The sequence below is a fragment of the Ursus maritimus genome, unplaced genomic scaffold, assembly GCF_017311325.1.
Source record: "Ursus maritimus isolate PB19 unplaced genomic scaffold, ASM1731132v1 scaffold_26, whole genome shotgun sequence".
Classification (NCBI taxonomy): domain Eukaryota; kingdom Metazoa; phylum Chordata; class Mammalia; order Carnivora; family Ursidae; genus Ursus; species Ursus maritimus.
In genome coordinates, this window is record NW_024425119.1 from 33,365,839 (window position 1) to 33,377,423 (window position 11,585).

Genomic DNA, 11,585 nt, shown 5'->3' on the forward strand with positions numbered 1-11,585 from the left:
TCAATGAGAGTAACAGTGGGGTCAGAGGAGACTTCCCAAGTTTTTCAAATGACACCAAACAAGGACCAGCTACTTTTCCCACCTGAAATCGAGTCTCCCTTCTATATCTATATCTGAATCAGTCCCACTCACCCTTGGCATCCAACACCTCACCACTTTCTCTCCTTCCCAACCGGTGAGGTTCCTGCCTTTGACCCTGGTTTCTATTTCAGTGTTTAGCTAGCGTCCACTGTATGCCTCCCCCTCTCCTATACAAAAGAATCCAGCAGTCAGTATGTGAAGGAAAGATGTTTATTTCCAGAGGCTTGGGGGATGGTGTAATAATAAGGGTCAGATTACATGTGTGATCAATTTTGGCCTTTTGCACGTCAATTAACATATCGCACTTGGATGTTTTATTGATGGCAAAATCCTATAGTGGGATGTTATTATGCTCATATTTTAATGTCTTAGGGGTCAGCATCTTGCACACAGATATCCACTGGCATATATTCAAATGCAGAATTGCTAGCTTTATCATTTTAAATGATTTAAGCCAATGAAAGGACACTCCATTTGTTTGCTCAACAGTCAATTGAAATGGAAACGGTTAGCTGAGTGCATCTCCCTTGAAAGTCTCTTCCCCTCTAGTGCCAATTACAGAATATGAAAGGTGCACTCCGCACAGCTTGCTCAGGATAATAAATCACTAAATTGGAAGCTTCAGTTACCTTGCCGATTTTGATAAGAAAATTAATAGAATTAGCAGCTTATCTGCCCTGCCAGGAGATTCACATTATGAAAAAGAAGCAAAGGAAAGAAAAAAGAATAAAAAAGAAAAGAGAAAGGAAGAAATCTGTTTCCATGGCTCGGGCTGCCTGGTGACAGAGAGACAGTTTGGATAGTTTCCTATGGCCCCCTATGGTGATAAAGCTCTGCTGAAAACAATACAAGAAGCACTATCAATTATTGTCTACTTGTTCTGCTTTCATGCATAATTAAAGCTGGACAAAGCCAGCGCTGGATCAGACATTAAATCAGGCTGCTTCAAGGAGAGTCCAGCAGCGGCCCTACGACTGATAAACAAAAATTCTCAACAGCCCCAGAACTGAAAAGTGGTGAGATTGAGATTATTTTCCAAAAGAGGATTTACAGTCTTGCATTTTCTTGGCAAGGGGATGGCTCCTCTTCTTTTTGTCTAGGGAAGGGTAATTGTTTGCAATAAAGCTGCTGCTCTCAAACCAGAATGAAAAGACAAGAGTCGTTTGTTTAAAAAAAAAAAAATGATCCTTAGTAGCCTTCCCCTGCTCCTTTTTTCCTTAAATATATATGAAAATCTGTAATTATTTCTTTGAAAAACATTTTTCAACAGCTGTAAATGATAATGAGCCAATCACTGTGTGCTCCTTTTTTTCTCCAGCAGCTGCAGAACTCCCATTCAAAGCAATTAATTGATATTTGTAAAGTGCTTTGAAATTGAGAAGTGGAGCCTCGTAAGTGCTAAATATTGTTCTTATTGCTGCTGCATTAGGAATTAGGAAAACCAGACCCTCTTCAGACAAGCCTCAAAAGAACAGCAGTAATTCCAAGTGTCTAAAACAATCATCTACAATTCCGAGGCACCCAAAAAAAGATTCAGATTAGCAGACCTTTTAAAGAAACATCAGAGGGTAATTACTAAAGATAACTTCACTGGAAATTATATTTCAAGTGTTGAGCAGAGTAAAGCTTTAGCTGTCTGCTACATTTATCATTTTCACACGTTTTATACCAGTGCGCCAGCTTGCACCACACTTTTTCTTAAAACACACTTCTCAAGCAATATACATTTGAGAAGAGAGTGCTTGTTTGTACAATATGTGCAAATTAAGACTTGCTTAGATCATCAGGCCAACTTCAAGAAGGTTTGTCATTGTATTACTGTTTGGGGGTGGAAAATCACTCTACTAAACCCAAAGATACTCTAGATTATCTCAAATAGTTCTTATTTTCTAGCAATATATACATTGTGGAAATGCTCAAGCATTAGAGATTGCTGTGGTTTCCAGCAGACTTCACTGTTTTTATTCAATATTTCAATTTTTAAAAAATCTTTAGTGATACACACACCTCTGCTATCTACATCATCAACGGCATTGGTCATAAGAAGGGCTGGTCTGTTGACAGTGTATGTTTCAAAGCACAAAGTAAAAGAGAATCTTTATAGAGATATCTCACAGAGATAGCTACAATTGAAATATTATTTCTTGGGGCAATAACTCTAGAGATGGAGTCATAAACCTGCTGGCATCCATTGCTGTTAAAAAGAGCTATGGGTAGCAAAATTCTGTCCCAATCACTGACCAGGCACATGGATAGGTTTTTTTTCTCCCCTGATCCTGAAAAGCAGCAGTTTGTTTAAAAGTCCTATGTGGCTAAGCAATTAATTTTTGACCATCTCACACCATTTCTTTATTGAGAAATGAAGAACATTAAAGACGGTTAGCACCACCCAGCAATGTTCACACACACAGTTTGAAACCAAAGATAGATATTTATGAGTCAAACAATGAAATCAGTAAGCATGCATAAATAACATCTCTGCAAGGAAAAAAAAAATCACAGAATACTACATGGTAGCCATATATTAGGCAATCTGTTAATTTTGATGCCATTAAAACAAAAATTGCAATCCATGCAGTTTGTCTTTAAAAGTTGTACCCAAGCCGGCACTCTTAATTATAAGAAGAACAATTTTTTTCAAAATAAGTGGCTTCAGGGGCGCCTGGGTGGCTCAGTCGTTAAGCATCTATCTGCCTTCGGCTCAGGTCACGATCCCAGAGTTCTGGGATCAAGCCCCACATTAGGCTCCCTGCTCAGCAGGAAACCTGCTTTTCCCCCTCCCACTCCCCTGCTTGTGTTCCCTCTCTCGCTGTCTCTCTCTGTCAAATAAATAAATAAAATCTTAAAAAAAAAAAAAGATGGCTTCAATAAAGATTTTGAACAATAGGGAATTTAAGCCTTAAAAAAAATTCCTATTTTCAATTTAATTGTCCAAACAAAACTACAAAGTTTTATAAAATTCAAGCAAGAACCAGTGAGCTCCTTTTTCCTGGCGTCCTGGCTGTCCCAAGTTTGGCAAACACAGTCAAACTTAATTTCTCTCTAATAGTGTGAGAGTTGCCAAAAAAGGCCAACGAATGACCCTTTGGAACTAGGCACAGGTTAAAGTGAAAAAAGAAGGGAAACAGTATTAGAGTTTCTACCGTTCCAAATTACTCAAAAATCCTATAGTAGCTCCCCCGAACAAGAGCTATGTTTCTGATCATATGCTTTTAGAATATTTATGTCCTTTCTCCTAACATACTTTAAACTAGTGTCTCTTCTACAGAGCAGTGGTTTTGTTTAAAATGCTGAACCTACACAGTGTTGACAGTGCCCTTGTCTATGGAGCCATGGGATGGAAAACAGAATTACCTAACCAACTTTTCCTCCAACTGAAGCTAGGTTTTAGTTTAAGATGACGGAGCTATGTTTTAGTTTAAAATCACATAATCATGTAACAGCAACAACAAAAATGGGGTTTGAGAGAAAGTATAGGAAACTAATTTTGTTACAAAATTAATTTTGGGCCAGACACTTTACAGTGATAATCTGATTTAATCCTCACAATACTACAAGAAAGGTATCAATGCCCACGTTTCAAAAGTGAGGAAACTGAGGTGCTCAAATGAAGAATTGTGCTTGAGGGAGCACAGAGAGGACACTGAGCTGTGAACTGAGGACTAATTCCAAAATGCACACCTGCACTCCCATCCCACGAAGCCATCCAGTCGCCCTTCCTGCTGCACACCAAACAACTTTTTAAATTCATTGTCCACAGCAAATCACCTGCAAAATAAGCAGCATCGGTGTTTTGTTGTGTTTAAGGGACTGTGCTTTCCCATCATGATCTCCTTAATAAAGAACCACTATTGAGTTTACTTTTAACTAATAAAGAAACTGCAAGTCGCTGGGCGGCATCACCCAGGTGTCTGACTACTCATCTCCAGAAATATTTTCCCAAATAGCAGCAAATGAATTTGGCTTCAGGAACAGTTTTCATCCATTCCTGGAGGAGCATACCTTTCAAGACTTAGCACATTTGTTCTGCACTAATAATAAAATTAGATTATACCTATTTCATATAAGCAATAAAAAGCTAATCCCTCCTAAAGCAGTCTAATAAGTTCTTTTTTTTAACCATGAATCAACTAATCTGCTGACCAAGAAATCTCACAAATGCCTCGTGAATACTTCTCCTTACCTCATAATTTACTTCCTGTCTCTGTTCATTTCCCACAGATGAACTCAAATCACACATGAAGCATGTTGAGCCTGTGCTCATAAATTTCAGTTGACCTATAATTTGTGATGCCAAAAAGTCAATACAACAGAACTAGATTCTTCCTTCACAAGCTCAAAAACTTTGCAGGTTCATTAAAAACAAACAAATGAACAAACACCTGGTCTAGAAATGTGCCAGCACATTCAGTCATACTTAGACCTTGTTTGCTTTGCTACAACTACAGCGAAGAGGCATGAGAAAAATTTAGTGAGCACTACACAGGGCCTCAAAATCCCTTTAAAATAGAGCTAAATAAGAGCAAAGATAAAATAATCCTCTTAAATCCTCTGGGAATTGTGATGGGTTTAATTCTGGATTGTGACTCTCAGCCCAGAATCTCTTTAACCACACAAATAATAATGATTCTCAATGCCCTCCCGCTATCAGGCAATGTTGTTTTTAGGGCAGAAATGGTTGACCCTGACAGGGCTGCTTTTATGCTAAAGAGTTTTCCACCCACAACTTTAGTGAGTGCCACTGCGAAAAGTTGATTCGTGTTCCCTTCCCTGCCCCCAAATTCATAGGTTGAAGTCCTAATCTCTAGTACCTCCAAATGTGAATTTATTTGGAAACAGGGCCTTTACAGAGGTCATCAGGTTAAAATCGGTTCATTAAGGTGAACTCCAATACGGCTGTGTCCTTGTAAGAAGGGGAAATTTGAACATACGTAGGTATCTCCATATATTTGGCTATACATAGATACAGACACAAACAGAAGGAAGATAGTGTGAAGACCCACGGGGAGAATAATGGCCATGTAATTGGAGAGGTGCATCTGCAAGTCAAGAAATGCTAAGGATTGCTGGCAAACCCCAGAAACTGGAAAAGTCAAGAAAGGATTCTCCCCTGGAATTGCTGGAGAGAACACAGCCCTGCTGACACCTTCATTTTCAACTTGTGGATACCATAACTGTGAGACAATAAAGTTCTTCTGGGTTTTTTTTTTTTTTAAGATTTTTTAATTTAGTTTAAAGAGAGAGAGAGAGCATGAGCAGAAGGGGCAGAGGAAGAGGGAGAGAGAGAATCTCAAGCAGACTCCATGATGAGCACAGAGCTCTATGCAGGACTCTATCCCACAACCTTGAGATCATGACCTGAGCCAAAACCAAGAATTGGACATTTAACCAACTGCACCACCAGGTGCCCCTCAAGTTCTTCTGTTTTAAGCCATGGAGTCTTTGGTTCTAACAGACCTAGGAAACTAATACAGCCACCATCATGCTTCCATTCCTTCAATGTGTGTTTCACATGGGAAAAGAAAACATATTCCAGGGTAGAAAACTAATTCCAACCCACATGCCAATGCTGATGAGTGCTGGGACTCCTGGAGTGCTGTGTTGCACAACGTTCTTAGGGAAAGCCCAGAATCAGCAAAAAAGTACACCATGACTGCTTACGTTGGGTAGTGAAGACATATATTGATATTAAGCCATGCGTGTGCCATGATGACATTAAATCTTTACCAGTCAATCATCAATCTCTTAGTGTACACTATTTTCTCAGAGTCTTTCCAATAGGCTAGTTGACAACAGAATCCAGAGGAGATGACTCAAAAGTAGGTTTAGAGAAACAGGTATTGTCCCCAAGAAAGCAGGCCTGGGAGAGAGCCCTGCGTAGCCTGGGATTTCATGAAGACCCTGCAACCCCAGAGATCTAGAAAGTTTGTTCAGAAGAAAGGAGAAAAGATCGCCTCTTTTACCTACATCACAGTTTTGTCCAGAGAGCCCTGCTGCTTATCGCTATCGAGCTATATGTTTATCATTAATAGACCCAAAGCATTAGATTCCTATCAAGTTGCATTCAATGGCCTATCATTATAAAATACAAGGTGGTATTTTTGTCACACTATAGTTCCATATTAATTATTGCATATCACAGTAATTTAAAAATTGGGGCACTGGTGCAAGAAAATAGAAGACCCACGTTTATAAGGAAAAATTGTATAACAAGGTTATATTTCAAATCAGAGGAAGTGGATAGATATTCAAGAAAGAATGGTGAGTCAATTTCCTAATTACACAGAAAGAATTAAGCCAGATCCTTCCCTTCACATAATAGAGAACAAAAAATCCAGATGAATTGAGAGTTTAAATCAAATTTATAAAAATACAGGTAAAAGTATCCAACAATATTTTTATAACCTGAGTTTGGGAAAGCCTTTCCAAGCAAGACCTAGGGGCCTAAAGTAAACACCTGATAGATTTAACCAAGTAACAAAATAAGTATTTATAGAATTAAAAAAATACTACAAAAAGGGCTAAAGATAAATAGAAAACTGGGGTAAACAGTAAACAAATGTGTAAATCTAAGTGAACACAGATAATAGCAAAAACAATTATTGTAAAAGAATAATAATACTGCCTTCTAGAGTTCAAAATATATGCAGCATTACCACATGATGATAATAGCAGTCAAGGACATTAAAACAGTTCCTGTAATTGTTTCTCATGCTCAAACAATTAAGTACAGACAGGCAACCTATTGAAAGACTCAACCTGAGGGGCACCTGGGTGGCTCAGTTGGTTAAGCAACTGACTCACAATTTCAGTTCAGGTCATGATCCCAGGGTTGGGCTCCACACTCAGTAGGCAGTCTGCTTGAGATTCTCCCTCTCCCTCTGTCCTCCCAACAGCCCCTGCTCTCTCTCTCTCTCTCTCTCTCTCTCTCTATCATCTATCTATCTATCTATCTATCTATCTATCTATCTATCTAATCTCCATCTCCAAAACAAAAATAAATCTTAAAAAAAAAAGACCCAAACTGAATTTTAGAGATGAAAACTACAATGTCTCAAAGGAACAGACACTAAATGGGACCAACAGCAACTTAGATGAGAGAGGATAAAAGACTAGTTAACTTAAATATATCCTAATAGAAACATTCCCAAATGAAACACAGACAGAAAACAGAACTCCAAAAAGAAAGAAAGAAAAGAACATCCATGTGCTGGTTAAGCAGACTAATAAATATGTAACTGGGGTCGCAGGAGAAAATAAAAAGAGAGGAAATTCTGGGAGAGAGAAAGTAATTGAAGAAATAGCAGTCAAATATTTTCTAAATTGGACGAAAATTATACACTCACAGATCCAGGAAGCTCAAGGAAACACAAGCACATGAAACGTGAAGAAAACTATGCCAGGGCACATTACAATCGAAGTGCTTGAAACCCGTGATGGAGAACATCTTAAAAGCAGCCAGATTTCAAAAGACCTGTTACATACAGAGGACAAGGAAAAGGATGACTGCGGATTTCTCATTTCAAACCATGCAAAGAAGAAAACAGCGGAGCAATGTCTTGAAAGTCCTAAAAGAAAAGAATTTACCTAGAATGCTATACCCAGTGAAAACAGCTTACAAAAATTAAGGCAAAAATAAGCTATAACAGACATAAATAGCTGAATAATATATCATGAGCAGCCCCACCTTACAAGGAATGCTAAAGGATATGCTTCGGGCAGAGGTAAATGATACCAGATGGAAGAAATAACAGTCAAATGTTTTCTATACAAATAAGAGCACTGAAAAAGATGTCTCTATTAGTAATATACGACATTTTGTGATTTATATATCTTTAAAAGACAATTGGTGACTCCTAATAGGTATGGGGTTTCTTTTTGCCGTGAGTATAATGTTCCGAGATTAGAGTGGTGAGCATTGAACATCCTTACGAATATACTAAAACCACTGAATTGTACACCTTAAAAAGCTATGTGAATTATATGGTATGTGAATGTGGATTATATGGTATGTGAATTATATCAATACAAACAAATCAATATTTGTAATAATTGATCAAATACAAATAACAATGTGTAGTAGGATTTGTTACGCGTATAAAAGAAAAATACATGACAATAATAGATGCTAATTCTCCCCCAAATTGATCTATACATTCAATGCATTCTCGTTCAAAATCCCAGCAGGATATTTTTGTAGACACTGACAAGCAGATTATAAAATATATACCAAATGCAAAGGACCTAGGAGAGCCAAAACAGCAACTTTGAAAAGGCAGAAAAACGTTAGAGGATTATACACTCACCAGAACACGAAAATTTTAAAGACTGAAAGTACCCACCATTGACAAGGATAGAGAAGAACGGAAACTCCAGCGGTGTTGGGAGTGTACGTTGCAAACCCTCCAACCCAATATTTCCACTCCTAGTTATCCACGCACAGGAACACATGAGCATGCGCACCAGGAGGCACGTTCAAGTATGTTCAAAGCAGCACTAATCATAACACAAAACTGGAAACGACTCAGATGTTCGTCAGCAGCAGAATAGATGACCCATGGTAGATTCATACAATGGATTTCTACACAGCTAAGATAAATGACATGAATAAATCTTATAATGTTGACTGAAAGAGATTGTACATACATTATGCCTAATTCTGTAATATTTAAATATAGGCAAAACTAGTCCATGGAGATTATAGATGCCTACATAGACAGAAAAGCATAGAGAAAGCAAAGAAATGATTACCACAAAAAAAAAAAAAAAAAAAAAAAAAAGGATATTGGCTATCTTTAGTGGGAAAGGGAGGGAATGGCACCCAGGGGAACTTCTAAAGTCCTGGCAATGCTCACTTTCTTGATTTAGGTGATAGTTACATGGCATTATTTTATAACAATTCATTAAATTTCTACATTTTGTTTTAAGCATATTTTCAAAAGTGAGGCATATTTCCAAATGGAAATGCTGGGGGGGGAATCCCTTTGTTTTCATCTCAGTGGAATTTGGGTTGTGGTTATGGGTTGAATCTGCTCTGTATACTCCATAGACTATAGCATTTTACCCAATATAATTCCATACTATGTGAGCTTTTTAAAAATAATCCTGTATTACTCTGTGATTAAAAACATTACGTATGAAACATAGGGAAATGAAAGATTCTGCAATTTCTGGAAGTGAATAAAAGTAGATAAAATGATAGAGAATGGAAGTTTAATCAATAAGGAAAAATAGGTCCTATTCTCAGCCAGCTTAAAATCTTTGGAAGAATGGTGGTAAAGAACAAACAATTCTTATAGGCCTCTTTCTTTACTCAATCAAAAGCACTTAAGCTCTTTCCAGGAGTATAATGTAAATATGAGTAATGGAATTGATTTTTTATCAAACATACAAGAATAAATCAGATGAGTTCTATTCCCTTCAAGGTATTCATCTCAGGAAGTTAGACACTTTTTCCAATGAAGCTTTTATTAATGCAAACATTTTGGCATGCCTCTTGGAGAATTGCTTTCAGGGCCCATGGCATTCTTTTAATAACCTCAAGGATGGTAAATTCACCCTTTGAGAATGAACTAAGAAAGTTATTTGGATCTATGCCTGATAAATAACATAAGTAAACTCACTCATTCAGAGTGTATTGATTTGATACAAAACTTGAAATATGGTTGTAAAGGAATGGCACTAGTTTTAAAGGAAATTCCCAAAGAAAAGTTCCTTCCAAAAAATAGTTTGAGCAATGACAGCGTTATTGAAATAAGTGTTTTGCATCTTAAGTAACCCCTCTGGGGACAAGTTAATATTCCATCCACCAGTCAACAAATGTTTATTGAAGTTCTGTGCATCAGGCATTGTCCCAGACCCTCTAGGAATACAGCCAGGAACATAATGGACAAAGAAAAACCCCTGCCCTCATGTAGCATATTTGAATATATGCTTATTAACAATTCACTGCATAATGTAATGTTACACTTTTACTTTATGAATTTGTGTATTTAATGATTATAACCAACATCTCTGCATCATCTTTACAGTATTTTCGGTATTATTGGTCTTCTGAGGGCAGATTGGGGTTTAAAATCGCATTGGCCAGCACAATGCTGTATGCACGCGGATGTTAAATACCCAACGTGCTTTCCCGGTGGAAAAAGAAGAGTTGCTTATGTTTAACTTCAGAGTTTTTAGTAAAGAGATGTAGTTGGTACTCAAGAACTTTTTGGTTTGACAATATTACCTTTAAAACCTCACTAATGCATTCATAAAAATAAGGATATGGTCAGTTCAATTGAGTCTGGTAGGAGAGATGTGGTTAAGACCCCTCATTGTGTCCCAATCATGTGAAGACGAGTTTCCAAGGTGACCAAGGAAGAAAGCATCACGCCAGTCAACTAACTCATACTCAGCACTCCAACTCCCTAAGGGCAACTGGAAACTAGATGTCAGCATCTGGAAATTCGTGGCAATCCCCCTCAGTCTCTGAAAAAGAAGTTAGCATACTAACCAAACTCTCAGAATTGAGGTGTCAGAATTTCTGGAATCCTCCGCCCCACAGCCGCCGCCACCAGCACTTCATCATTCCTAATCCTACCTCATCAAAAACCTTTTGTTCCATTTTTAAAGTTAATGGGAAAAGCTCTGCCGAACATTCAAACACCGTTGCCCCCACCTCTCGCCAAAGAGGCGTGGAGCTTTATCAACCCAGGGAGCGCAGCATTTTAACGAAATCCGCAATGAGGGGGAAATCGACAAGAACGTGGCACGCTGCGGGCTTGGGGGGGCGGGGGGGCGGGGTGCTCGTCAGCCCCAGGCCCCCCGAGGCTCACTCCCGCCCAGGAGCTGCAGGGCGGCGGGTGCGCACCGCCCCAGGAGTCCGCGCCTCTCGGCTGCCTCCTCCGTGTTGGCGCCGCGCCCGACAGCGCGCTCGCCACCCGCCGAGGCGTTCTGCTTCCTGCTTCCCGAACCTAAGTGCTTTTTAATTAGCCTTCATCACTTCCCCAATTTGACTACAACCATTGCGGACTCCTTGCTGACAGCAGGCATACCTGGCGTCCCCCACGCCTCACCTTTGCCCAGAACAGGCCCGCCTGGCCCCGTTCCTGGTATTTAAAATGCTCCTGAACATCGAGTAAGTGCATGGATTCTGTTTACTTTTGTCCCTCTTTACCTTGCCCAGGATCTTCGTGCTTTTGAAGGACAAGTTCTTGCAGGAAGAACTCTACTGTTAATTTGTCTGGCATGGCTTTATTTCTTGCCAAGGATCCTGAATATTTTCAACACTGTATGATGGGGGGAGGGGGGAGGGATGCCCCTATATGCCTATAAAGCAAAAATCCAATATACAGAAAGAATTGGGAGTGATTTTTAAATTCACATGGAGAGGTTTTGGAAGGGGATGCCTCTTTTCACATCCTTTATTGTTTCATTACTTTGTTTAAATTGTATTTGTAATTACAGATGTCATAATCTGTAATTCATTTGTCTAAAAACTAAAAATGCTTTTTTTTTTT